Raw genomic sequence first — 5,688 nt, forward strand, 5'->3', positions numbered from 1 at the left:
CAAATTGAATCTAAATCTAGTATTCACATATTGGCCTTTTGTACTGTAAATTTTTAACAACCTGGTCTTTCAGAGTGATCTCTTCCCACAATCCTTAGTCAAGATTTAAGAAACTACAGTTATTCGAGATCAAAAATGTGAAAACTTCCTCTCTTTCTCTCCAGAAGACATCTCATTTCCAGTAAACTTAAATATGCCTTATATCAGCTATAACTTAAGTCTCTGGAAAAAGATCATTCTTTGTATTATGCTTTTTGACAAGTCTCTGATGTACGGTATACCCAAGATATTGTTGCTCTAATGTATTTTAGTATGAAACAGTTCTGTGCTAATGTACATATAAAGAATTGTGCCTTCAATTTTATGATATATACATTAGAGTCTTGTCAGCTGGATGATATATAAAGTATTACACTTGCCTTGGGAATAATTCTGTACTAACATATTTTATCAGAGTGGTGGTATTTGCTGTACACAGAATCAGAAAGATGTGCAGTGCTGAGGTGTATGAAAAGTATCCATTATTGATAATACATCTTAGTCTAAACATATTCTCAAGCTAAAATGCCTGCTAGATTTATAGTACTACTTATTCACTATATCTCATCATCCATACATTTCTCTGAACGTGTATTAAAATATCCACAAAACTAAAAGCATTTACATTATTAGGTAGAGAAAGCCATACATTTCCATTACTATTTAAATTCCATTTCCCCAAAAGGAATGGGGAGTATATAAATTCTTTATTTTAATCATACTGATGAGTCAACAAACGTGGAGTAAGTTGGACTTTGTAAGAAGTTGCAATTCATTTTGCTCAAGGAAAAGAAAACCAAAGGATTATGACTGTTTGGGTCACTTTTTTTTCTAGGGTACAGTGGGTCACGTTGTACATTATTTTTTTCATCAACATCTCAAGGCTCAGTTAGTATGGCAGGGGAAAATCATTAGTAACTATCAGCAAAGCAATTTGGAATTGAATTGGTATTTCAGGAATTAGTGGTTGTTTTACCTTTAGAATTACTTTTGATTGAATTGTCATAACTTTTGATTAGTATAAAGCAGGACTGGGCAATTGAGAGAATTTTATTGAGGTTCCATAATTCTATATGGATAACAAAATACACTAAGTGGTATAGAAGTAGACATATTTTGTAGTGGATTGTGTTAGATTACTTTCAATGGATAAGGTATCAAAGATGTTAATATAATCCTGATACTATATAGCTTTATACAGAGGAGTGTGGTTTTGGGTTCTGAATCCAGAGACCTCAGCATTCTTGGTCCTGTACCAAACAAACTAGATAATTCTTGTCAAAGTTTGGAAATGTATTGATTGTGATACAGAATAAAAAAACCACAAATAAAAGCCTGAAGCATTCTGAGATACAAATTGTGTGATTATGGAAAACAATTTTGATCTAAGCCTATAAATGCCCCTTTCAAAAAGAGGATATCAGTTTCTCCTATTCTGTCAAACATCTTTCTTAGCAGGAAAAGAGTTAGATCTGTTGCTGAATTTTGAGTGGCCCCTACAAGTGGTTAATTACTTTTTCTGATTTTCACAGAAAAAACTTTCCGAGAGGGGAGAGAGAGCAATGTAAAGAAATACAGCTGTTAGTGATATTCTTAGGATATAATGTGGTCAACTCACAGACTTAGTGGTCCCTGGGTTAAAAAGTCAGCTGTGGCAGTGCTCACTCTGGATTGATCTGGGACAGCATATAGCCTGTATGCTCAGATCCCTTTCATTCCCCAGATTCTCAGGTTAAGGAGACTTGAATGTTGTAAATTTTGTTGTGTGAAGGAGACAGAGAGAAAGAGAGAATATAGCATGGATTGGAAAGGAACAGCTAAAAAAAAAAAAAGGGAATTCAGAAGTCAGCCTTGTGTTCCTCACTCATTGGAGAATCGTATTGGTTCCAGGGTCTCTTAGTGTCTCTGTAGTAAAGGAGAATCTTCCATAGGCTCATTCCACCACTGCCACTTCCCAAAGCACCTATTTATAAGGATCTTAGAAGGGACTAATGCACAAAACTAACTATCCCATAGTTCTATTGTTGAATTGTTGGAACAGGGCCAAGGTGGTGGCCTTCTTCAAGAAAGAGAGGAAAGACGACCTGGGAAACTACAGGCCAATTGGTTTGCCCTCAATCCCTGGTAAGATTTTTGGAAAAAATGATCAAAGAAACTATTCTTGACAGGCTAACAGAAGGCAACTTTCTGAGGGATAGCCAACACAGGTTTGTTGTGGGTATGTCTTACCTGACCAATCTCATTTCCTTCTATGACCAGGTGACCTATCACCTGGGCAAGAGGGAAGAGGTTGATGTCATATATTTGGACTTTTAAAAAAGCCTTTGACCTCATGTCCCATGATGTCCTCATGGAAAAATTGGGAAACTGCAGCCTCGACTACTCCACAGTCCAATGGCTGGAGAACTGGCTCTGAGGTTGGACCCAGAGAGTAGCAGTTGATGGAACTGAATCAACATGGCACTTGGTGACTACTTGTGTTCTCCAAGGCTCTGTTCTTGGACCTGTACTCTTTTTAATGTCTTCATTAACAATCTGGACACTGATGTCAAATGCAAACTGGCCAGGTTTGCTGATGACACCAAACTTTGGCCTCTGGCCCTGCTCCTAGGCCTATGGGACCTTCTCATCCTCACAGTTCACCATAAGCACCAGATGCTGGGACCCTGTTATACACACATCTTCCAACAACTGAGTTCACAGCTGAAGTCAGCCCACTAGATTCTAATTACTATAATAATTGATGAATTACTCCTTGGCAAGTTTTAATATCTGGGTCCATACTTCAGCTGACTTAAGTCCATGCAGCTATTTAATGAAAAAGGAGCTATACTTATTTATATCAAAATAAAGTCTAGTCCGTTGTATGTTAAATCTATTCCATTATATTCCATAAAGAATATCTTTTTTACCATCTGGATTTAGCTTTAAATTTGCCTTGGTGAGTAAAATTTAAAAATATGTAAGCTTTCTTAGGCAAACTCTGGCCCCATTGAAGTCAAAGACAAAACTCAAATGAAAATTCATTAGAAATATGCGATGGACAACTAGGTACTTAAAATGATTTCATAGATTCATAGCTTATTAGGGGCTGGAAGGGACCATGCAAATCATTGGGTCCAGCCACGCCCCCCTCTCCCCTGCTCTAGGCAGGAAGACAACTGGGGATAGGTGACCCCAGCGAGGTGACTGTCTGTCTAGTCTCCTCTTGAAAACATCACGGGTAAGTGGCTGCACCATCTCTGGAGGGATCTTATTCCACAGTCTGGATACCCTGACTATAAAGGAGTTTTTCCTGGTATTAAGCCTGAAGCAGCCTTCAAGGAGTTTGTATCCATTAGTTTTGGTCTTCCCTGGGGGTGCCCTAGTGAACAGTTGTTCACCAAGTTCCAGATGTAATCCTCTGATATAGTGGTAAGATTTAATTAATCTATATCTTTATATTGCATTTACATGTAAAATAAAGGTCTTGATTATTTGTAGTAACCTTTTGTTACAAGAGTTGTTTGGTCTCTAGGTTTTCTTAAGGTGCTTGCTTACTTACTTTATAATCATTTTTTAAAAATGACATACACACATGCACAAATCTGAACTATGCATGTATCTCTTACAATAAGTAAAAAGGGAGAAAGAAGAACAAAAAAAAAGTGCAAGGATTAATATTTTGATTACCACAATTATCCACATTCCACTACACTTTTCAAAACAATTAAGCTTGTTAAACTTGACACTCACCATAGATGCCAGCTATACCATCTCATTGTACCAGGTTTTGACTTTTGGAGAGGTCCTACTCGTCTAATACAGTAATATAATCCTGTGTGTAATATTACTAATGCAGTAATATAATCCTGTGTGTCACCAGTAAGGCCCACTGTAAGAGTCAAGTTTAAGAATTCAGTTTGACTTCCTTAGGGATGTACCCAAAACATATTTGCTAAAGGTATCAGTGCTGTGTTCAGAATCATGTTAACTCTAATTATATCAATTCCTTTTGGAAAGATAATAATAATCTATGACCAAGTATTGCCTGCCTGCAGTGCATTGCATATGTAGCACATATCTACTGCTAAATAAAAATATTTAATTTTTTTTAATTTAGAGGAAGCCCAGTGCAGACGAAAATGATCTTTTGTTGTAGACGATGAGTTCTAAGATCTTTATCAATGTTCAAATATTGTGAATTTCTGATTTTCCACTGGGATTTTCTCATCTGGATACCTAGGGCTTCATTCAAATTCAGTTTATTTCAGGTCTGTTTTATGACATTATATATTTGTATAGTGATAGCACAGAATGGGGAAGAGAAGCAGATTGCAAGGCAAAAAACAATATCTTTGGAGTATTAGCTACAGCTAAGGCCTTAGGTCAAAACTGATTTTCTAATTCTTGTTACAATCATGTAGCCTGGATGTGCCCTGATCCCAATCACAAGGGAGTGCTGAGAGGTGAGGGTGCTATGAGAGGGAATCGCCATCACTGACACGTGGTTCCATCCTTCCTCCATAGAGTTAGACTGTAGACAGGCCTTTAACTATTTACAATAATATTAGCATATAATATACTGTGAGGATTCAAAAGGTACTCACCTGGGGCTCAACCCCAACCAGGAACACAAACCTCTCCAGGTTGAGATCTCCACACTGCATCGAGAGCTCCCCAGCTGCCCCTGCCTGTCTTTACCACCTTGTCAGGTGAAGTGGATTGGGGCCAATCCGCAGCTGGAGCAATATCCGGTGGCCAGGAGCAGAGCAAGAAAAAGAAGGGAAGCCAACGGGAGAGGAGAGAGGAACCAGGGAGTCTGGGTTGGGAGAAAAATGCCCCGAGGCCATGGCAAGCATTGGGCCGGATGCTGAAGATATAGCAATGACCCCATTGCAGGGTTGAAGAAGAGGGGAAGGAGGATTCTCTTCCCCGAACAGTCAAGTCCATTTTTTTCCCCAGTTTTTTCTCTTTTTGTATGGGGTTTTTTTTCATTTTTTTGAATGGCGGAGACTTTGCCACTGAGCGAGCCCAGAGCAGCTTCGGCAAGAAGAAAGTTCTAGCTGGCACAAAAACAAAACATCCCAGAAAAAGGGGAAAAGCTCCATTCTACCCGAGGATCCCCACTGCGAGACCCAGGGATAGGGGAGCTGAGGTGGGCCAGAGAAGGATGGGGAAGACCTTCCCTCCTACAATTCATCCGTCATCAGGAGCTCCCAACACTTGTTAAGTGGTTGCACACCACCAGTTAAGCCAGGCGTGGCCTCAATCAGCAAAGGATGCAGGGAGAGCCCAGAGCCAGGCAAAGACTCCAGCAAGCCCTGAGGCAGTACAAGGAGCCAAGTTCCCCTGAGGCAGTACAAGGAGCCAAGTTCCCCTCCGGATCAAACTGCCCGGCAGCCCCAGAGAAAAAAGAATAGGGAAAAACATAGAAATAATTAAGAAGGAAAAAAAAATGGTCTCTGGCTAGTCCTTTCAGCCACTCCCTCCCCAAGGCTTTGAGAGCCTGGTGGAGCCTGGTGATCAGTCTAGGTGGAGGCAGGTAGTCACCACCTCCCTCTCGATGTATTTCTTAAACATTGAAGTTGCGGTAGGTGAGAACAGAGAGCACTGGACCCCACCTAGACTGACTAGGAACAGGCTGCAACCTCCCTGAGGGGGTTGGTG

Source organism: Crocodylus porosus, unplaced genomic scaffold (genome assembly GCF_001723895.1).
Source record: "Crocodylus porosus isolate Cpor-Errol unplaced genomic scaffold, CroPor_comp1, whole genome shotgun sequence".
In the NCBI taxonomy this organism is placed as follows: domain Eukaryota; kingdom Metazoa; phylum Chordata; order Crocodylia; family Crocodylidae; genus Crocodylus; species Crocodylus porosus.